The 24,968-nt window shown below is 40.3% G+C and overlaps 1 protein-coding gene across 2 annotated transcripts in view; it reads left to right on the plus strand.

Moving 5' to 3' along the window:
- pacsin1b (protein kinase C and casein kinase substrate in neurons 1b) overlaps positions 1 to 24,968 on the plus strand; it is a 218,516-nt gene that overhangs the window by 74,033 nt on the left and 119,515 nt on the right. The window lies entirely within an intron of this gene.

Genomic DNA, 24,968 nt, shown 5'->3' on the forward strand with positions numbered 1-24,968 from the left:
CCTTTATCGTAAGAGCATCCCTTATCTACGATGGAGTGTTAGATCAGAAGAAAATACTGTATGAAGCTGGTTTTAGATTAAACGTCGTTGAAGTAGTGAAAGAAATTGGTAATTGCGCTGCTGCAGCAAAATTAGATGCATCTGAGAAAGTGATGCGAGATTGGAGGAGGCAAGATATAAAAAAAGAAAAAATGTAAGTGTCGCATTTTTGAACGGGCGTATAAGTCAGGGTCTGATTTTATGATCGATATTTTGGGTTTCAAGACCCGATTTATACGTGAGTATATATGGTAGTTATAAATAGGGCATCATGTATTTCTAGATACTTTCCTTATTCAAGATGTGTATGGACTATGTAGAAAAAGCTCTTCCTCTGTCTCAATGAACTGAAATGAACCTTCTCATGCATTTCATAGTTATAATGTCTAACTTTAAAGCTGATTGGTAGGAATTGCCAATTTGATGCAGTTCTCTGAACAACATAAACCTGGCGATATAGGATCCACTATATTCTCAAAGCAGGATGCGAGTCCAGGGTATCTTCAACACACAAAATATAGGGTGAACAACCAACCTAACAGCATGTATTGCAGTTTGCTTTCATGTATTTGCACAGACAGTTGGCATGTATATGCCATGTCTAACTCTACCGGGACATGGGTCCATCGTTTTGTTGTCAATAACTGTTACTTCTGACTCTGGATTGCCCAAATTCCACTGCTTAAACTATTAAACCTATTTTTTTTTCTATGCTATAACCTTCTGAATGTCCCAAATACCCTTCATCTCCTGATAATCCCCACATTGTGACACTTCCAGACTGTTGTCTGATAACAACCCCAGCAGGTCTATTTTGTGACCTTTTAAAATGAGACCCTTTGAGTGCCTGTTTCTCCACACTGCCTTCAAGTCGTCTTGTCCTAACACTTGCCGGTGTTTCAGATTGCTGCAGAGCTTTGTCGGTGCTCTTTGCTCTGTGCCGAGTGCAAAGGGTGAGTGACCACTTTCCCCATGATTTAATCAGTATATGATTTTCAAGTAAGGAGCTGCCTGCGGCACACTGTCCCCTGCTGTGATTAGTTTTGTGTGGCTCACTGCTACTGCATTGCACAAGAGTGACGCTGGAGGTGCTTTTCTGTTCATTCCTGTTCTCACTTGGTCAATCCTGCCTGACACAGTGTTGCAATAAACCTTCACAAACAGCTCCATACTTTCTATATCTGCATTCCTTAGGGGGCACAGCAATACAGTTAGATCATAAGAAACTAAACTTAATCCACCAATTCAGTTATCTCACTTTAAGCAGAGATTGTTACCATCTTGTGAGACTTTTGGATGGGTAAGTGGAAACAGCAGACTTTCAGCTTCGTGTATGGTTTGAAATGGCAGTAGTGGTGGGTTTTTATAGGATTACTTTTAGCTAATTCATATGCCCTTAAGCCAGACCTACAGTACATTTTCATGCAATATGCATTATCTGCTCGCTAGATGGACTCTACTCTATTCAGAATGATGTATTGTTCCCATCCACAATGGTTTTAATGTGAAAATGAAGCCAAAGCTAAACATTTTTCTGTCATGCACCTCAAAGAACGTAATATAGCCTGTTGGCTGGTGCTCTATCCAGAGTGGGTTCCTGCCTTGCACCTGATGCTGCTTGGATTGGCTGCAGTGCCTCTAAGCTTGAAATGGATGAAATGGGTTGGCACAGTGATTGGTGCTGTTATCTCTGCACCACACTTTAACGTAAACTGTTATAATGTTGATGATGTACACAGATCCCGCATGTCGCACAAGTGGAGACCCTACAGAATGCTTCATTTTTTGTCTGTGTGCTCTGCAAAGAATTTACCTGCCCCTGACGCACTCTACACATGTCACTGTTAGATTTTTCACACTTGCAGGCTTCATCTGTGGACAAAACCTGTTTGATCAACAGCTTTAGCATGTTATAGGTAACCAATCAAATTCAGTTTTTCTGAATGTACACCAAGATTTCAAAAAAAGTACAGCTGGAGATTATGTAGCCATTAAAAAATAATGAGCTTCTTATTCCCTGTCGGTGGCACAAAGAGCGATGCTCCATGTTGAGGCCTGTGGCTGTTTATGAATAGCCCATTTTAATCTGATTCAAGAGGCTAAATAGATGCCTGGCAAAGAAACTGTCTCTTTAGCCTTGATCCAAAAAGAATTATTTGTAAGGCCCAAGAGGTCTTGAGAATGTGCTTAGCTGGCTCCATCAGGGTACAAGTACCTTTTAGTGGATATTGACGAGCTTGTAGACCAATAGTAGACACTGCTTGGTAGCCCACTGCCTCTCTTTTAAGTCTCAATGAGTGTTTTGCCACCCTGCTCACTACAGAGGAAAGTAATACTTGCTTAATGGCAGGTGGAAAAATACTTCTCTGGATCTAGCTGAGATGCACTATGGGTAGTATGGGTAAGTGAAAGACATTATATATAGCTCTTTTTCCAATGGGATTGTTGCCACTTTGAGCAAAGTGTTGCAAACTAACACTGTAACTGTTTACAAGACAAGGTTCTCTTATATGCTTCTTTCTGCTCTGCCAGAATATGATGACTTCCATAATGATTAGGACAAATAAATATTTTTCTTCATTTACTTCTCTGCTCTACAGTTTAAATTTTCATATCAAACAATTCAGACATCACTAAAGTGCACATTGCAGAATTTAATTTAATTCACATTTTCACATTTTGGTCACAAACAACATCACTTTTTTTACATGGTCCCCCATTTCAGGGCACCATAATGTTTTATGACAAAGCAATGGTATGGCTATTAAAGCAGTCATATTTAGTACTTTGTGGCATAATCTTTGCATTCAATGACTGCTTGAAGTCTGTGATTCATAGATATCACCAGGTGCTGAGTGTCTTCTCTGGTGTTGCTCTGTCAAGCGCATAATGCGGCCATCTTCAGCTCCTGCTTGTTTTCTCTTCATCATATGGAAGGCATGCTTGATTTGATTTTGATCAAGTGACTGGCTTGGCTATTCAAGAATTTTCAAATTTTTAGCTTTGAAAAAATTTGGTATCAGCTTAGCAGTAAGTTTGGGATCATTTTATTGTCGGATGAAGTACTATCCAATGACTTTGGAGGCATTTACTGGCACTTAAGATGTTTCTATACACCTCAGAATTCATCATTATGTTACACCATTAATGAAGATAGGTGTGCCAGTACCTGTGGCAGCCATACATGCCCAAGCCATAACAACCCCACCACCCCACTTAACAGAAGAGGTGGTCTGCTTTGAATCTTGGCCAGTTCCTTTTTTGTCTCTTGCCATCACTCTGACACAGGTTCATCTTTGTCTCATCTGTCCACAAGACCTTTTTCCAGAATTCTGCAGGCTCTTTTAGGTACTTTTTCACAAACTGTAATGTGGCCATCCTGTTTTTGTGGCTAACTAGTGGTTTGCATCTTGCAGTGTGGCCTCTGTATTTCTGCTCATGAAGTTTTCTGTGGATAGTCGTCTCTGACACATACAAATCTGCCTCCTGTAGGCTGTTTCTGATCTGTCAGCCAGGTGTTTGGGGCTTTTTCTTTACCATAGTGAGGATTCTTCTCTCATCATTAATGGAGGTCTTCTTTGGTGTACCAGTCCCTTTGCAATTACTGAGCTCACCAGTGAGTTATTTCTTCTTAATGATATTCCAGACTGTTGATTTAGGTAATCCTGAAGTTTCACCGATGTCTATAATAGAATCTTTGACTTTCATTGGCATAGCTCTTGTCCTCATGTTGAACAATGACAACTACAGACTCCAAAGGGTAGAAGCAAGCCGAGGTATCTTATGACTAATAAAGTAAAGAAACACACCTGAGGAATCACAAACACCCGTGACCCCAACTGTTCCAAACATTATGGTGCCCTGAAATGGTAGGACTGTGTAGAAAAAGTGTTTCTGCATACAAAACGTAGGCAGATACCCTTAAATTACAGTCTATAATGTACACTTTAAACCCATCTGAATTGTTTGATTTTGTTTGTCCAAAACATTATCCATCCATCCATTTCCCAACCCGCTGAATCCGAACACAGGGTCACGGGGGTCAGCTGGAGCCAATCCCAGCCAACACAGGGCACAAGGCAAGAACCAAATCCGGGCAGGGTGCCAACCCACCGCAGCCAAAACATTATGCTTTGCAGTAAACATAATATGATGAAAAGAATCAGTTGTAATTTTACACTGAATCATTATTTTCTGGTCATGATCACAGAGTGTTTAAAAAGCTTGACATTACATGACATAACATTCTTAAACTTGCTTGATCCAATTCAGGTCAGAGTTACAAAAGAGGCTAGTGCTAGTCTCTCACAGCTCCACGAGTCTGCTGAAATCCCATAGCCCACAATGTGTGTATTCAATTGATTGGCGAGTTCACATTGGCTCTGTATGTGTGGGTGTGTCCATGTTAAATGCTGATGATTAAGACATTTTGAAATGGAGCAACAGTGGGGAGTGTAGCCCATGTTTTGTTTTTTTTCTGTGGTGCTTACTCAAGTTAAATTTGGCTGACATATGGAGCTAAAAAGTAAGTCAAAGAGTGGCAGTTTATATAATAATTCATTAGGAGCTACACCTAAAAAAGCTACAAACCTTTAAAAAATATAATGAAAATATTACTTAAGTACAATGGCTTTTAAGATCTCTGTACATGAGCATTTGTCTTATGATCCTCTATAAAGCTGAATTTTTTTGGTTACGGTGACCAAGTCTGGAACGATTTTTAAACTGACACCGGATCATCTTCACAGTCCTCCCTGAAGCCTGCACAATGAAGCATTGTTGGAAGTGTGGGGATTCGCTGGATGTTTGAAGCGGGGATTGATGTTGGCAATCACAGTTTCAGTCATCCACACAGCTCTATGAAGTGTTGCACACTTGACTTTTTGCCTTATCTTAATTGTCATGGCCTCAAATAAAGATAATAAAAGAGCTAGAAAAGCCCCAGGAAGACTGAAAGGCCAGAGTGAAACCTGAATTGATAAAGCATAGGTAAACCACCTTATTGAATAGTACTTAATAAAGTGGAAATGTGTTCTTAGAGTTTGTCTTGATAACTAATATTGTTAAACTATTTGTGTTAATTTCCATGTATTTTGGTGTTATTATAGCAACATATAGGGTCATTGAACACTGACGTTTTAACCATTTAAATGAAAATTCATTTTACAAAGGATTTTAAGGAATGGATTAGCTTTCTGCAGAAGTGTGTCAAGAAACGCTACTGGAGCTCCTTTATACCAACAGCAATATGTCTGCATAATGCCTCACTGGGACTGTAAGAGCCAAGTCAGAAGTTTTCTTTCTATTTAATGTTCTTCATTTTTACTCATTCTGGTGCTGTGTATGCATTCAAACCATTGTGTTAGTGTTTATATATTTATTTATCTAGTTATCTGTTTATTTAAAGAGCTTCTGAAAAAAGTCAGATTTCCCCCAGGGCCAAGTAAGGTTCGCCCTATCTATCTGTTCATCTACTAAATTTCAATTAAAAGTGTTGATTATAAATAACTTTGTGTTATATGTTGTATGTCCCAATGTCCAAAAAGATTAAAGACTGTTACAATTTTTGCGCTTTAAAAGTTTATTGCTGCAAAGATACATTTTTTTTGATTATACTGAATGAAGTATCTTTTATTATTTCCCTTCTGAGATGTGTATGTATTAAAGTCAATTTTTGTTTTCCTTTCCCTGGATAACTAGGAATGTGGCTCTGGAAGTTACTAGGGTTGGGTGTTGGTTGATGATATCCATCGCCAATTGGCTAGAAACATCATCGATGTAATAAAAATCGTCAACTGCCTCCAAACACCAAACTGCAGCTGCCACTTTTTTTATCTTGCATGCCTTGCAAGAAAGCTGTCAGGCACTCGCATTTGCAGCAGGAGATATGTGAGATTCCCGTGCTTAGCTAATTTAAGAAGAGTGCACTGTAGCTGAGGGATGGCAGCCTGATCAGTACATTACACACAAAGTTTCAGTGAGAAGAGGTATACAGTAAACTCCGGATAACTCGATAGTCTCAGTGCTCAAATTAATTATCGAATGAACTGGATCAGTGTTTCCCAAACTCGGTCCTGGGGACCCCCTGTGGGTGCAGGTTTTTGTTCCAACCGGATTCCTAATCAGTGACAACACCTGATAGCACTGAGCTCGTTTAATTAGCTGTTTTCTTTTTTCTTTTATTCAACATTCAGAAAAGCACAGCAGCATGATTTTTACATCTATAAGACATTTAGAAATATTTCTGCTTTTGCTATAGATTTAAATGCTTTATACTTTGTCCTTTCTCTGTGCAGTTTTTCCCCCTTTGTTGTATCTTAATAATGACAACCAGCAGAGCAGACACCCAGGCAAACAACACACTGAATAATCAAAGGCTACAACTACTTAAGAGTCAAACCCACTAATTAGTAAATAATGGATTAATTAAACAATTAGAACACCATGAAAAGTAGAATGAAAATCAAGATGAAAATACTGTTAAAAAGAAAAAAAATACATTATTCCTATATAACTGCTTGGTACATTTAAAAATTTTTTTTTTAGCAAACTTAGTTTTCTACTTTCTATATTGTTCCCTAAACCCAGAACTTGGGAAATAACATACCACTTAATTAGCCCAGGAGTCCAATTAAAAAAAGAAGCTGGTTGGAACAAAAACCTGCAGCCACAGGGGGTCCCCAGGACCGAGTTTGGGAAACACTGAACTGGATTATCAATATAGCCAGATACGACTTTTTAAGAAATTTTTTACCCTACACGCTTTGCACAGCACCCCAAGGCTTTTATTAAACTTCTCTCACTACTGAAGTCATGTTATTTGACATTTTCACCAATGAGAAACGATCTGAAAAAGCATGTTCATGAAGCTGAATGGCTGAGAGCAAAAAATCAAATAACACCCACGCAACTGGCACATCCTCATGTCACAAATTTACAACACATCAAACTCTTCTTTGTTTCTCCCAATAATACTGCATGTACACAACCTATGGATTGCAGCATCATTAAGAACATCAAGCACTTTTACCGAAGAAGGCTGGCACTAAAGTGGCTGACGGATCATGGTGAAAACATTGACTTTTCTTCCAATCTGCTGGATGCTGTGAAGCTTCTCTGGGAATCATGGGAGGCAGTGAAGGAAAGCACAATCGTGAACTACTTCCATGCAGCTGGATACTTCCACAAAGAATCAAGTTGCGCAGAAACTCCTTCCGAGATGACGGACAACTTCCACAACATCTTTTCGCTGAGTTCAGGATCTCTTCATTGTCCCCCCAGATGCAACGCAAAATCACATGGAAATGGCTCTAGACCTTCTAGCATTTGTTGAGGATTCCTCGGGTGCAAAAGTAAAGCAGACATTTATCAATTTATTAATAAATAAATGCAATATGTATTCGGGCAGTAGAATATTGAGTTGAGCCTTTCCTTTGGTGGATACCTAAATTTTATCGAATTAAGTGGATTATCGAGTTATCCGATATCAAGTAAAATGACTACATTTTAACGTGCCACTCAGAATATTTAGTCGGGGTTGTGGCATTTTATCTAGTTAATGAGATTATCGAGTTAAGTGGTATCGAGTTATCCAGATTTGACTGTATTTGACTCAGTGTGCTCACAGTTTCTCACTCTTTACATCACTCATTTAGTTAAATCACTATCCTTTAAATGATCACTTACTGTGGCCACACAAGTTGGAATTCTTTTGTGATATTTAGCAGGTTTGCCCAATTCTAAAGTGTCACCTGAAGCTACTCATTTGTGCAATGGAATTTCAGCTCATACTGTGGGGTACTGTGGTATTTTTCATTCACAAACCTAACCCGCTATCCTGGACAGGGTCACGGAGCAGCTGGAGTCTATCCTTGTGATGTTATACATAATCTATGAAATGAGACTCAGGTGCCGGACAAGGAAAATGGCAGCATAGTGGTGCTAATTTTGACTTGAAGGAAGTGCTTGAAGGGGACCTACAATCAATCAAATGTTAGTGAATTGCAGTGGTCATAGATTCAAGAGGACCCCCTCCGTTCAATATTGTATATGAATATATATGCACTCTGACTTCCATGGGGGATTCCCTTCTCCTCTGAATAAACAGAGTACTACTGTCAGTCATTTGTTTTCTTCTTCAAGTACTGCTTGTGGGAAGATGGGAATGTAATTGTACTGTGTACATGAGATAATAAATGTGAAATTACTCTATACTGTATATCAAATCAGTGCCTAACATTTTTTTAAAATCCAGTGCTACAGTCCTCCTGCATGCAAATCGTACATCGGCATTATTCGCATGCATGGTAAAAAATGGCAAAATATGAGCAATATCTAAGCCAAGAGGAAATACAATGAAGTATGATTTTTTTTTCTGTAACGTATGCTGCGTAATTTTTTTTTTTTTCAGAAGATAGTAGAAAGAGAACAGCTGAGGATGCCATATTTAAGTGAGTAAAAGTAATTAGTAACTTCTAGCTTCCTGTTAATTCAAATCCACTTCCAGATCTAATTTTAGAGCTTTGTATCAATAAGGCATCATGGTTTGTAGCAATTTTCAAATTAACTTAGAATGAATCCCCTTTGAATCATCATAATAACATTACTGAATACTGCTACGTGTGCTGAGTTGCCGCAACCAGTGAAACAACAAAACGACTTCATCCTAAGATAAAATACTAGGTCACGTTTCCGGCACCAGCCCCCAATTGTCCAGTTTAGTCGCTTTCTGTGGTTCATGGGGAGAACAGCTAATTATTAATAATTCACAAGCATCTTTCCGCCTTTATATAATGATGATATTGTTGATGTTTTGAAATGACAATGTGATGATGTGAAGTTTTAAGACAACGCACAACTCTAGAGAGTTTGCAACATTATGTCAAAAATGCAATCATATAGAAGCTCTTGTCAAAGAATTAGCATAATTTGAGATTGTGGATACACTCAAGAGTGTTGTTTCATAAATTCTGGTCCTCAAAAATATCGCAGTCTCATTTGACTCATTTGATTTTTGCTTAGTGTTTTAGATTTGGCTACAGTTATTTTGACTTCTTGGTAACAAGCTTATTCTGGTGTTTAGACTTATGATCCATCTCCCACTGCTGGTCTGGTTAAAATTCTAAGCCTCAGTTTTCACTGGTAGAAGAAAGGCTGTGGTATCCTAAATAATAAATCAATAATTATTTGCACCCATTAAAGTTTTTATATACAGTAAAACCTCGATTATCTGTTGGGTCGGGACCGAACCTGTGACGGATAAGAGAAAAGATGGATAACAGAACAGCTACTTTAAAAATGATATACAGTAGATTAGTTTAGAGAATAGTCATATTTATTTACAAAACAAAATATAATATCCATCCATCCATCCATTTTCCAACCCGCTGAATCCGAACACAGGGTCACGGGGGTCTGCTGGAGCCAATCCCAGCCAACACAGGGCACAAGGCAGGAAACAATCCTGGGCAGGGTGCCAACCCACCGCAGGACACACACAAACACACCCACACACCAAGCACACACTAGGGCCAATTTAGAATAGCCAATCCACCTAACCTGCATGTCTTTGGACTGTAGGAGGAAACCGGAGCGCCCGGAGGAAACCCACTCAGACACGGGGCGAACATGCAAACTCCACGCAGGGAGGACTCGGGAAGCGAACCCAGGTCCCCGGGTCTCCCAACTGCAAGGCAGCAGCGCTACCCACTGCGCCACCGTGCCGCCCAAAATATAATATAGTATTGAAAAAATTAATTAATTCATATAATATTGTAACAACCAGTGTAATAAGGAAACATAACTCAGAGGTACTGCGGTTTTCTACATTTTACTTGGAGTCTTCATTCCGTAAAAAACGGTGCCCTGTCTTATACGCCATTATCTGGGCTATGGAGCACACTTCCAAAACAATAAAATAAAGCTTTCCCTACCAATCAGTTTATCTCCTGCCACTCACAATTCTCTTTTCTCTCTATCGTGAATACTCCTGTTTATTGTCTCCTGACTCTCTGCTCAAAACTTCCTTCTGCCGCACCTTCCTTTTTCTCATGTCCTAACAGACGTGTCCACCCCCTACAGAACAGAAGCCCTTCACCCAGTCCCATTACTTACACAGCATTCATTTCACACTTTCTGCTTCACAACAGCACATCACAACCTGCCTGCACATCACAATATTTTAAAAAACATAACAATGTATAGTAGATTAATTATAGTAAAAGAGAAAAGCTATTAAAACTGAAGGTACATAACTGACACTGTGATTTCAAAATGCGGCCTGACACGTGGTGCTTTGGAAGAACACTATGCGCTAGCAGAAGGGAGAGTTGTTCCAATGTGCGGAGTTCACAGTGTACCGGATGGCAGTAGTAGTGCAGTAATAGGTAGGCGCTGGTGTGCACTTTTTTTTTTGGCCCTGATGGTTAACAGAGACTGATGGTTAATCGAGTGATGGATAACTGAGGTTTTACTGTATACATCTTCTTATATAATATGCTACTGTGGCTGTTCGTTTGTCTGTTCAGGATTTTAAATCACCTGTAGCTCGCAAACTGTTTGACCTATTGACCTGAAATTTGGTACACATATACTACATGATGTCTACTATCCACAGTATAATTGACCTTCAAGGTCAAAGGTCAAACCAGGAAGGTCAAGATCAAAAATCAAATAACCTGTAGGCTGAAATTTGGTACACATATACTACGCTGAAACTCTGCACTACAGCTTTATATTAAAAGCGAAGAGGTTTGGAATTATTACTCTTTTTATTTTTATTTTATTTTATTGTAGAATCAACTCTCAGCAGTGGGAAGCAGGGCGGCTGTGTGGCGCATGCGTATGGGCGCCATTCTCATCCTTACCACCTTCGCCATCACTTCCCCTACCTCTTCATATCTTAAATCATTCTTGAGGCAGATTGAAGACTTAAGTGCTAGTTTAAGTGAAAAATTAAGGAAACGTACTAAGTAGTTGCAACACAAAAACTGACTTAATCAGTTTTAATGCGAAAAGATGCAGACGAATGAAGAGAAGAAGTGAGCTGCTAGGTTGGAGAAAAGAAGAGTGGCCCAGGAAGCAGCAAACCCATCAACCTCTGAGCAAATGAATGCTAAATGTACAGAGAAAGAGTATGAAAACTATGAAGAGTGCACTCAGTATTTATGACAGGCTGACACAGAGCGAAAGAGAATCGCAAGAGCAAATGAGACTGAGGAAGAGGCTAATCGACATCAGCAATCAGTGGTCAAACATGTCAGAATTGCAAAAGCAAATGAGACAGAACAAAACGCCATCCAGCGATCACAAAGAGACGCTGATTGTGTGAGAACGCTCTCAGTCAAGTTACTGGTGACTGACACCAGACACAAGTTCAAAGCACAACACACGTTTATTATCAATGGGAAGTGCTTTTCCCTCGCTCCCCACAGCAGCACAGTACAAAGCACGAATAAACACAGTGACTTCTTTTCGTTTCCTTCTTTCTCTCTCTCTCTTTTTCTCTTCTTCACCTCCACTCCTCCTCTGGCAAGCTTCGTCTTTCTCCTTCCCAACTCTGACTCCCAGAGTAGTGTCAGCTGGCTCCTTTTATAGAGCACGCGGAAGTGCTCCAGTTGTCCCGTGATCTCCTTTCAGCAACACTTGCGGATGTGGTGGGATTACTGCCATGAAGGGCTCTGCTGTTTCCACAGCTCTTCCTGGCGGCATCCACAAAACCCAACAGAGCTGCAGTGAACTCCAGCTCCCAGCATGCTCTGCAGGGCTCTGTGGAGCAACAGCGACCTGGGGGGTTGCTCTCTAGCGTCTTGGGGGAGGTAATACCCTTCCACCATAAATGCATCCTGGCCGGGGCAAGGGCCCTGGCCATATGTGACAATAATGTTGAGTTACTCACATTTTAAGGTGTAAAAGATTGCAAGTTCTTGTCATTTCAAACACTGGGACACACTTTTTTAAAACATTTCTTTTAAAAAGCCAACTGAATTATTTGTAAACGTCATTAAATATGATGAAAAACTGGATATCTGTTTTAATAGCCATTTATACTATGGCCTTCCAAATTTAGGACATTGGTATATATAAAATCACAAAATTATTTTCAATTATCTGGTTGGCTTAATGCTTAATATATGTTAGTATGTGGAAATGATTCATGCTCATGTAGGCTCATGAAAGATGAGTAGTTGTAGCTGCTAATATAAAATTTTGTAAACAGATCTTGCCATTCTTTGACTTTGATTATTGAATAATTGCAGACTGGTCTTGTATATAATTGTCATGGCTTATAAGTAGTGTTGCTGTTGGTAGCTGACATATTCTCATTTTTGGGACCGATGCTTTGGTCAATACAAGTCCACTAACACTATCATATAGGAGCAGACGATGGGTGAGGCTCTCGGCATGTTGCCTGTGGTCAATCTCTCTCTTTCCCATGTCATAAATGCATTAGTGTGAGAAGGTGAACCAGGACCGGTGTGGAGCACTAACTCATTATAAGTCACAATACTGGGGCAGCTTTGAGTTCCAAAAAAAAACCAAAACATACACGTCTTTAGGATGTCTTAGAAAAACACAGAGAACCGTGAGAAGACTCCTACAAGCCTGATGATGACCAGGGTGGGATATGAACTGTATTTCCTGAAGCTGTAATGCACCACGAGAAATGAAACAATGAATGTATTTAAATAGAATCAAAGAGTGTCACTCATCCTTCTCAAGATGTCACCTAACTTGCAGTTAACAGAATCTAGTTCCAATTTTCTATTTGGGCGTTTAAATCTTTTTGCTTTTACCTTTTCAGTTCAGCTTTTCTCTTATTCCTTAAATCTAGAACTTTGTTCCGGTCTCTTGCTGTAGTATAATTGTAGTTTTGTTTTATCAGTGCTGGGGTTACATGGTGTGTTGTAATATGGTGTCACTTCTTTACAGGCCTGCAGTGAGTGGCATACTGAGTTACCTGGCTTTTCCTCATAAATACAATTTCTGAATGTTTGTTTATCTGTCTTGATAGTTCCCTCAAGAATTAAACAAACAGTAAACATTGTGGTGTGTGGCCGGCTAAATATTCCAGCCCTCACCCCCAGGCCGCCAGATGGAGCTCTCCCAACAGCGTGGACGTTCCCCGAATTCCAGCAGGGCCTCATGGACTTTGTAGTTTATATGCACAGCCCTGCTGGATACCTTGGGGACCACCAGGAGTCGCTGTGGGGAGACTGCCGGACTCTTACTTGCCCTATAACCCGGAGGTGCGTCATGATCATGTGACAAGAGGAAACGACGTGCTTCCGGGTTGAAGAAAGGAGTTTTTTATCTGACCCGGAAGTGTTCATGATCACATGGACAGAAGGGAGAAACACGTCCGGGTCAAGGGGTATAAAGGACTCATGGGTACGCCCAGACATTGAGCTGAGCTGGGTGGAAGGAGGGCAACGCGTCTGGGAGTGGAGGATTGTGTATTGTTATTTGATTATTGATTTATATTACTGAGTATTGTGGAGACGAGGGTGCTTTGTGCACAATTATTATTATTTCTAATTATAAACCATTAGTTGGACTTTTACCTGGTGTCTGACGTCTGCCTAGAGGGTTCAAGGGGTCACGGAGACCTGTAATCTATCACAACATGTAATTCAATAATGAATATCACTGTAAGGTGCTTTATACAGTATATATAATATAGCAATTTTGATATGCCTGTGGGATTTATGCTCATGCATCATTCTCCTCCTTTGGAGGATGGATCAGTGCAATTCAGTGGAAGTTCATGGTGATTAATATTAAAAGGACACAATATTTACATGTATTACCGTATTTTTCGCACCATAAGACGCACTTTTTTTTTTCCCCAAAAGAAGGTTGGAAATGTCAGTGCGTCTTATGGAGCAAATATTGCGTCACAGACCATGATGTGTATTACCTGATAAAAGTCGACATCCAGGGGTAGAGGGCGACAAAACTCACTGTTACGTTACAGGCATTCCCTCTGTGCTTGGAGGAATGTTAGACTCATTGACTCGGCATCTAATCCTTGCGTGTGTGTGAGTTGTGAAATGTAAGCAAATGTAAACAAAGGCAAGATGGCATCGACATCTCACGAGGGAGCGAAGTGAGTGCAGAAAACAAAATACTCAGCAGACGATGTTTTGCGCATTATCACTGAGTCGGACTCTGATTTTTCAGAATCTGATTTTGTTGAGAGTGATCAGGAGATTGAATAAGAGAGTGAGGAACTGGCATCAGCTGATCGGGACACCAGCCGATGCCGCCCCAGCTGAGTGCATTCGTGCAGCCGATGCACCTATGGCAAGGTTCATGTGGGAGGAAAACCTAGACATTGATCCGTGGGAGCCAAACTGGCTACCGGACTTCACAAGACAGTATGGCTTGCTGTTGGACTCGACAGATTACCAGCCGCTGGACTACTTCAGGCTGTTCTTTCCTGAAGCTGCCTTTCAGCTACTGTCAGACAAGACAAACAGCAAGCAAAAAAAAATGCAGAGCAATTTTTTGAATCGAGGGCTGTGCTTGCACCGCATTCTCGTTTTTCAAACTGGAATCCCACAACAAAACACAAGATGAAGGGCTTTGTGGCATTACAAATATAGATGGGACTAGACTGGCGATATAACTTCAGGGAGCATTGGTCCAAACGTGCTTTGTCCCCTGGTGGCTTTGGACAGGTTATGCCGCGTGATGATAGGTACGTGCTCCTGCAAAGTGATTGTGAGCAACTGAGCTTCATAAATTCTGACACTAGCGATGAGGAGTTCTTGGAGTTTCCATAAAACTAGAAGAGTGCTTGAATCTTAAAGTCTCTCCTTATTTGTTAATGACAGTGATGATGTTTCTTAATACCACTGTTGGATTTACATGGTTGAAATATTATTCTGCTATATTTTATTAAACATATTAGTACACCATTTGGTTCAGAATATTTTTTTTCTTGTTTTCCTCCTCTAAACCTAGGTGCCTCTAATGGTCAGGTGCGTCTTATGGTGCAAAAAATACGGTAATTTACCGGTTGCTTTTATGCAAAATGACCTACATATTCAACTGTTTTATGGTTTATAAACTGGATACATGGAAATCTGAGGGGACGAATCCACAACTCTGTGTCTTAACTTTCCATGAAGTTGCTCCACAATTGATGTTCCAGGTCATTTGTGTCCACCGCTTGCTTATGCCCAACAATTAAGCTTCAGGCCTCTTGAACTCAATAGCTATCCCTCAGGTTCTGCAAGCCAGTTTATTTTTTAAATGGCAAAACTCTGTCATCTCTCACAGCAATGTCAAAGCCATTGACCTAACACTTTTCCAATATGTCAGCATTGTGACTGGGCCTAACGTTGTCTAACCAACATTTGGCATCAATGTTCTTTACCCTCGCTACTTATTGCAGGTGCCATTCTGTACATTTTCATAATTCCAATTACAAAAATAGTCATAGGTATTTCTGTAATAGAATAATAATTAATTAATGATTCATTTGTTTAACCCAGATGGCACTGATAAGACTGTGGGGCCCAGTTTTTCTTGTTTTCTTGAAAAGCTTAAAAGTACTTCTTTTTTCTGGTTACTTATGTTTAGAAGCATTCCTTGCTTTGCTGGTAAATTCTTTGAACATCAGGCTTCATGTTTTTTCAGCCATGAAGAAGGTCCCAGGTGCTTAACCTGTAGCTGAGTGTCTGACATCAAAAGTGGTCCAGTAAGCCTGCAGACCTTAATTCCTGACAAAAGCTCTTTTTGTCTCTACTCATATCAAAACACGTACGTCTCCCAGAGTGCCAGGACTAGGGAGCAGCACTGGTCATCACAAAGCAAGACAACTGTGCCGCTGATCTAAAAGTGTGACTTCTGTGCAGCCAGCCCCAGATATAACTGAATAATGTGTTTCATGTCAGCTGCTCTTATTGCTGCAGGAGGCTGAAATGTACCCCAGTAGAAAACTGAAGGATTTTACTTCAAGCCAGCTTGTCATACTAGACAAATACTGTCATAGTTTTGAGAATAAATACAGCAATAACATTCATCTGCCAGCTCCACCATTGACTTTCTGTGTTACCCTGAGAAGTGAATCAAAATGACACCTTTTATTGGCAAACCAAAAATATTCCAAGATGCAAGCTTTCCAGGCAACTCTGGCCCCTTCTTCATGGAAGATGTCAATGATTACATGACTATGATTACACCGATTACATCTTGCCTGAAGAAGGGGCCTGAATTGCCTCAAAAGCTTGCATGTTGGAATCTTTTTAGTTAGCCAATACAAAGTGTCATTTTGCTTGACTTCTCACTACATCCATAATGGCTAACACGGTACAAGACCCGTGTGTTACCCTGAGTAAGGCAATGCTCTAATTGTACTTAGTACTGAAAGAACTGTACAATGCACATGACTTTATTTAAAATGTGTGATAAATAAATCAATATAATTTAGAGATTTTACAGTCTAAATTAGGTGGAGAAATCCTAATGAGTTAGAAACAGACTGTGTTGAAGCTGGAGGGTCTTAATTTTGCACTGCTTCCAATGAGGGATGTAAGAAAATAATATCAGTGTCTCGCATTCTCTGCAGTAGGATACTCAGGAACAGGACCTACTCTGGCTCACATGTGTGGGATCACACAGTCATCTGTGAAGGGGGCAAGGAGACGAGGAATGTTACATGGGGTCACAAAAGGACAACTTGATGTTTTACAGTACATATTATTAAACAAATACAAATAAGAAGGAGACTTTCTCAGGTGGGCAAAAACCAGAATGGCGGTGGTATTCAAGTGTGGTCCTAGGAGACCACTAAAGCTGCAGATTTTTGTTCCAAACTGTTTCACAATTAGTGAGCCATTTTACCTCTGATTGATCTCACTGTTTAATTAGATGGTCAGTTTTTATTCGCTTATTCTTAATTTAGAAAAGAACAGTGTGTGAGATTTACATTGATAAGAAATCTAGAAATGTTCATATATTGCCATAGTTTTAAGTTCTTAACTCCCTTTTGTAGTTTTCCTTTTAATTCACCTTTTTCTATGGCGTTTGCTTTCTTGATTGTATTTTAATAATGGCAACCAACAACAAGCAGAGCAAACACCAGGGCTGCAGCTGCTTTAGTGCCAGACCCACTAACGTGGTCACTAGTAAATAATGGACTTAAGTTATCAGAACAGATAGAAGAACAATGAAGATCATAATGATGATTATGATAAAAATCTTAAAAAGCAGTGTAAAAAACTATATTATCTAAATGTAAAATACTGAATATAAAACTTTAATACATCCCATTAAAACTTACTACTGAAAGTCCTGGGGCCTCATGTATAACGCCGTGCGTAGAACTCACACTATAACATGGCGTAAGCACAAAAGCGGGATTGTGCGTACGCACAGAAAAATCCAGATGCAGGAATCTGTGCGCACGCATACTTTCACGTTCTTCCACTACATAAATCCCGATTTGCGTGAAAAGTAACGCACGTGCACGCGCCTTCTGTCCCGCCCCAACTCCTCCCAGAATTACGCCTCTTTGAATATGCAAATCAATATAAATAGCCTTCTGTGAAAAGACAATGGGAAAAGCACGGGGGAAAATATAAGAATTTCAGCGAATACCAAGTGGAGGCAAAGGAAAAACATGCTATTTGTTGGTTTAAACAGTGGTATAATCAACAAAAGAAAGTTGATCGAGTGACAGAGTGTCGGAAAAACTCGAAAGATCAAATTCACAAAGTCGCACAGTGCCCGAAATAAAAAAGAAATCACATATCAAAGTCGCTGTGAAAAGGCGAGTTGCAGCCCACTGTCTGAGTGTCATATGAAAGCGTATTAGGGTACAAACAAAAAACATAGGCACACAGTGGGAAAAAAGCACGAAATGTCAACTTTAATCTCGAAATTTCCACTTTAATCACGTAGTTTATTTTGCCATTAAAGTAGAACATCATAAACTTCATCTTAAAATCGTTTATTTTACTAGTTTCTCAAGTAGCATGTTAAATGCTTTTTTCTGTGTTTGATCTTCTATGTGCTCTATGTGTGTGAATCACTACGTGCTTCCGTTCTTTCTCTTTCTCCGACAGGACACAGAATGCATTACATTCGAGATATTACAGCTCTCTGAATAATTAAAATACTGAGATGTATACGTGATATCATTTTCATGATGATAGGAATGAAAGCATGTTATTAAACATGGGAACACGGTGGTGCAGTGATTGTTCATATCTCACGCAAGAGGCTTGCTGCGCCATGTGTGACCTTCGATGAAATAATTTATTACAGAAGTACTGTCTCTTTCAAACGTACTAACCTCCAATTCCTGTCCATACTTTTCTTTCTCCAATCGCCACACAATCAGCTCTGTAATAGACATTAAGCCATTTGTAAGCTTAGAACGCCGATTCTTCAAAACTTTTAAGGAACATTGAAATATCTTCGTAGTACATGTTTAATTATTCTATTCGTCTATCCTTCCAGTGTCGCGTCAGCACCAGCAAGAATACAGCGCAAGGCAGGAGCTATCCTTGAACTAGCTATACGCTGCGGCACCGTGTCCTCACATGTTTAATTATTAGCAATACAGATTATTTAAATGAAGTTAAAGTTTTATCTGTATACTATAAGCAACATATTTTGCTGCATTTCATCTTAAAAATGATATTGTCATCATACGCGCTTTATAAAGTAGCGCAGGTTGTGCAATATTATAACTGTAGTGCAAGTTTACAGTGAGGTGATTGAGTGCGTTTATAGTTCTTAGGATGAAACTGTTTCTGAAACGCGAGGTCCGTACAGGAAAGGGTTTGACGCTTTTTGCCGTGGTTGAGGTAGTGTATACTTGAAACTGTATACCGATAATTCTCTTTCCGATCATCTGCTGCTGTGATTCACACTCAGATACAGTGATATAAATACTCCGAGTGGTGCAGTGAGAGTAATATGGAAAAAGATGATCCGCAGTGGCAACCCTTAATGGGAACAGCAAAAAGAAGAACAAGATGCAGTGAGCGTAACAACGCTAAAGCAGTTCTGGTATTTGGAATACTATGGCTATTCCCTGGCCCATTATATTGCAGCAGGTTAATTACAATCAGATGCATTACACTAATAAACAATATGCAGTTAATTTCAGTGTATTTATAAAGCCGCGTCAGGAATGTGGAGCTAAGAAAGAAAGGATGAGCACACAGGAACAGTAGTTTGACCATTCTGTGGACCATTATATTGTTACAGGTTAATTACAATCAGATGCATTAAATTTATGAACGATATGCGGTTAATTTCAGTGTATTTGATAAAGCCGCCGCCGTGGATGTGGATCTAAGAAAGGGTAACCACACAGGAACAGTAGCACTGCTTTGACACTGGGTGCCGCCAGTCTGCAAAACCGGGCGGATAAATTGCGTACGCCAAGGAATGAGTTACCGTGGAAATGTGCGTGGCTTTACGCCAAGTTTAGGTTTTATACATCGCGATTTGAGCGTGGAAAGGTTCGTACGCAACATTTCTGTGCGTACGCACCGTTTATACATGAGGCCCCTGGTGTCAAGCCTTTCATCATACTTTGCTGACTGCCCGCATGTCATTATTATGGCACAATTCGAAAAATGCCAAACAGGAGTTAAGAACGTGCAGTTATCGATAGATAGATAGATAGATAGATAGATAGATAGATAGATAGATAGATAGATAGATAGATAGATAGATAGATAGATAGATAGATAGATAGATAGATAGATAGATAGATAGATAGATAGTGATGGCACCTGACTCCACCCCTTCCAGTTTCCCAGCTTTAAAAAGTGGGGTTGGCGGAAGGAGGCATTGCTCTGTGAGCAGAGCACGACAACAGATAGAGCTCCTGTGAAATCAACCAAACAACTGACAACGTGAAGTCCAGCAGGAACTATTTTGTAGCCTCTGTGTCATTGGGTATTTGTATTTTCGTTTATATTTAAAAGAACTAAACGGGGATGACCAGATCAGTGCCCCAACATTTCTTTGCTTGGTACTTTTACTTCCTCACTTGTCCACAATAGATAGATAGATAGATAGATAGATAGATAGATAGATAGATAGATAGATAGATAGATAGATAGATAGATAGATAGATAGATAGATAGATAGATAGATAGATAGATAGATAGATAGATAGATAGCTTTTACAGAAGCTCAGAAATATTTAAATAAGAATACCAATAAAAATAGAGAGAACTTCCATAAAGGCTGATGCCATGTAAATTTTTAACTAATATAAATCTCGCACTACTGCTGTTTTCTAAATTCAGAAGAAAAGAAGAAAAAAAGACCATCTAATTAAACCATTAAATCAGTTTGAGGTAAAACGACTCACTGACTATAAAACTGGTTGAAACAAAAACCCACAACCAACAGGGGTCCCCTGGACTGGGAATGGAAACCATTGATCTAAGGTAACAGATTCAGCCTGAAGGATTGTTACTTGGGGTCAAAAAGCAACACCTTGGTTTCTTATACTTTTAATAAAAAAAACACAAAAAAGCTATGGTAACCTTCTGTGCTCTCACAGCTTTTTTTGACAGACATATGGCGGTGAAGAGACATGATCGGGTTAAGATAAGCAGTTCTTGGTGTCTCACATTCTTAGCATAAGGGAGCAAAGTGGAAGATGGTTACTTACTTATGGTTACACTGGACACTACTGGATTGCATGGTTTCTCACCTCTTCAATTCCTAATGTCATTTGGACATTTTTTGTCTCTGGATTTCTTTGGTTGTACAAGATTGTAATATTTCAAAATGCTTTGATATTTAGGGCCATTCTCTGGCAGTGCTGCTCCCCACTGCATTTATAATATCCATCCATCCATCCATCCATCCATTTTCCAACCCTCTGAATCCGAACACAGGGTCACGGGGTCTGCTGGAGCCAATCCCAGCCAACACAGGGCACAAGGCAGGAACCAATCCCGGGCAGGGTGCCAACCATTTATAATATTTAATCTGAGAATTTATTTTTTTCTCAGATCTCAGTCAGCATGAAGGAATACTGAGGCCTGAAAATAAAAGTTATTTCAGGTCTTACACAATTGATCTTTCCCGGGGAGGCTATGTTGAGTTCATAATTAGGGAGTTTGTAATCCCACTGTATTGCAATACTTTACTAATGAATGACATGCTAGTACAGAAAGTCATGTGCAGTGTTTCATGGGGGGCAGCATGTGTTTCAAGTGGTTCATCCACCAGCTCAGAATTGCTTACAGTAAGCTGCACACCCCTTTGTGAATCTTTCCTTTAACCATATTGACTCTGAGTTCATTAATGAATAATAACAGGATATGTCATCTTGTCCTGTACAAATTTGAACATGTGGTGATACAAATAAAGATGATTATTATTAATCAAAAAGTCCGTGTACACTATGTTAGATGTCAGTCAAATGCTACTAAATCAGGAAAGTTACATTTACACTATAATCTTATGCACAACCACCTTCAACAGGATTGATGCCTTCAAATAGAAACTTTTGTAAATGTATTACTTATTACAACAACTAATAATTAAACAGAGCACTGGTGCCGGTCAAAAAAATTAAACTTGACCCACCCCATCTACAGAGTATCGTCAAACTAGATGTGACCCCCTAATGCTGAAGGCTGTCTCAACAAGAGCCCATTTAATTCAAGCTGAGGCCAGTCTAGCACCCATATTATCTACCTGTGCTATCCGCGCCTCGAGAACAAGACGGCGGCGGTGTATGCGTAAACAAAAGCGAGGTGTCCGCGGTGGGCTCAGCGTTAAAGCTAAAGCTAATCCATGCAGAACGCCACTACCATCGATCTTGGTGGCAAATATCCGCTCACTGGAGAATAAATTGGACTACATTCGGTTGGATTTAACATCGAAGCGGGAGATTAAGGATTGCTGTGCTTTTGTCTTTACGGAGTCCTGGCTCACCGACTCCACAACCAACACTGCTATTAGCCTGGAGGGGCTAACGATTCATCGGGCAGACAGGAGCAGCAGTCTCAGCGGCAAAACACGGGGCGGAGGTATCATCATCTACATAAACAACAGATGGTGTGTTGACTCAAAAATAATCCACACATGTTGCTCTCCGGACACTGAGTTTTTGGTAGTTAAATGCCGGCCTTTTTATTTGCCACGGGAATTTTCCGTTGTACTTATAGTAGCTGTTTATATTCCCCCTGACGCTGACACCAAGGCAGCCATTGACACACTCTGCCACTGTATCAACGATTTGCAAACCACACATCCAGAGGGAGTAGTCATCGTTGCTGGGGATTTTAACCAGGCAAACATGAAGAGAGGTTTACCCCATTTTTACCAACATGTGGATTTTGCAACTCGAGGAACCAATATATTGGATCATGTCTACACCAACATTAAAGGAGCATTCAAAGCATCCCCACGTCCCCATCTTGGCTCATCAGACCACATCTCTATTATGCTAATCCCAGCATATAGACCTGTGCTCATCAGATCAAAACCATCACTCAAACAGGTGAGAGTTTGGCCAGAAGAAGCCATGAATGCACTACAGGATTGTTTTGAGTGCACTGACTGGTCTGTGTTCAGTGAGGCAGCTACCACAGATCAAAGGATAGACATAAATGAATATGCAGAGGCTGTGTTTGGCTACATAAACAAGTGCATGGAGGATGTCTGCGTCACCAAAAACATCATTGTCAGGGCAAATGATAAACCGTGGGTGACTGCTGAGGTGCGAGTTTTGCTGAAAGAGAGAACCTGTGCTTTTAAATCTGGAGATATAGCTGCCCTTAGAACAGCAAGAGCCAACCTAAATAAAGCTATTAGAAGAGCTAAAAGGGCTCATGGAAAGAAAATAGAGAGTCATTTTCAAGATCACAGGAACAGCAGAAGATTGTGGCAGGGGATTAAATCTGTGACAGATTACAAAACAGTTTCTTACCCCTGTGATGATAGCTTCAACTTCCTGAATGACCTAAATAAGTACTTTGGACGGTTTGAAGCATTGAATGATACATCACCAGTGAAGGCCACCCCTCATCCTGATGAGAAGGCACTGTGTCTGGAACCGGATGATGTTCTACGGACTTTGAGGAGAATTAATCCAAGGAAAGCTGCGGGACCAGACCAGATACCAGGTTGTGTACTCAAAGGATGTGCAGAGCAGCTGACACATGTCCTTACGGATATATTTAACATCTCTCTGTGTCAAGCTGTTGTGCCATCTTGCTTTAAAACCTCAGAAATCATCCCAGTTCCGAAAAAACCCATAGTCACAACCATGAATGACTATCGCCCTGTAGCCTTAACATCAATAGTGATGAAATGTTTCGAGAGGCTGATCAAGGACCACATTACTTCTGTCCTACCCTCCTCTTTTGACCCACTCCAATTCGCCTACCGCTCCAACCGTGCCACAGAGGATGCCATATCTATTGCACTCCATTTTTCATTGGAACATCTGGAGAATAGAGACGCTATGGTCCGCATGTTGTTTGTTGATTTTAGTTCGGCTTTTAATACCATCATCCCTCAGAATTTGATCAGCAAACTGGGCCCATTGGGACTGGGCATACCTCTGCAAAACTGGATATTGGACTTTCTAATGGATAGGCCACAGTACGTACGGGTAGGAAAGAATAAATCAGATACCATCTCCTTGAGCACAGGTTCTCCACAGGGGTGTGTTCTAAGTCCCCTCCTCTTCACGCTCATGACCCACGATTGTTGTGCCAAGTTCAGCACAAACCAAATTATTAAGTATGCGGACGACACAACAGTGGTGGGTCTCATTCGAGGTGACGGGGAAGGGGATTACAGAGAGGAGGTGAAGCCATTTGTGGAATGGTGTGATAAAAACAATCTGATACTGAATGTCGAAAAAACAAAAGAACTGGTGATCGACTTCAGGAAGAAACAGCTGATACACATCCCGGTCTACATTAAGAACACTGCTGTGGAAATTGTGCAGTCTACTAAGTTCCTGGGAGTTAACGTGACGAACAACCTCACCTGGTCCCTGCACACCTCCTCCGTCATCAAGAAAGCTCACCAGCGCTTGATCTTTCTGCGGAGGTTAAAGAGGGCCCATCTCAGTAAGTCAGTCCTCACCACTTTTTACAGAGGGACCATAGAGAGCGTGCTAACCAGCAGCAGCTCTCTGTGGCAGGAGAGCTGCAGCGCTTTGGACTGGAAAGCACTGAGGAAAGTGGTGAGGGCTGCGGAGAGGATCATTGGAGCCCCGTTGCCTAATGTACAAGATTTGGCAAAACAACGCTGTCTGGCCAGAGCTGTGCGGATTTCTAGAGACCCTACTTATCCTGCCTCTGAACTCTTTTCCCTCATGCCCTCAAGCAGAAGGTACCGCAGCCTGAAATGTAGAACTACCAGGTTTAAAAACTGTTTTTTTCCTACTGCCGTTCGTCTTTTAAATGAAGCATTTTAGTATTTTATTGTAGGCTGATTTTAACTATGTGTTTTTATTAATGTCTTGTGCATCGTATTTTCGTTCTGCAGCACATCTTGGATGTTCTGCTAAATGACAAATAAAATTGAATTGATTGATTGATTGATTGATTAAAATCTTGAACTGTTTTGCTTCTGATTCCTTCTTGAGGCCCTCAAGCTCCTGCCTGTGGTTCTCTTGTGCTCCAGAAGCAGGCAGAGCAAATTGTGACAATATACTGTACATTAAATGCATGTGGTAGGGTTATTATGTTCTAAGACTTGTGGCTGAAAGCCATCATTGCATGTGTGTTACATGTAAATAATATGACAGCTATATCTACAGTATAGTGCCACGTGTTTGTTTGCTCACATTCTGTTTAGAGTGCTTGAAAGAATGGTGTGTGTAGAGCATTAGCTAAGAGAAAACTGCACACTTTGAGCAATGAGCCAATATCAAAATCAAGAAGCTCAGACATTAAATATTACAGTAGGCTATA

This window comes from Erpetoichthys calabaricus, chromosome 3, assembly GCF_900747795.2.
Source record: "Erpetoichthys calabaricus chromosome 3, fErpCal1.3, whole genome shotgun sequence".
Classification (NCBI taxonomy): Eukaryota; Metazoa; Chordata; class Cladistia; order Polypteriformes; family Polypteridae; genus Erpetoichthys; species Erpetoichthys calabaricus.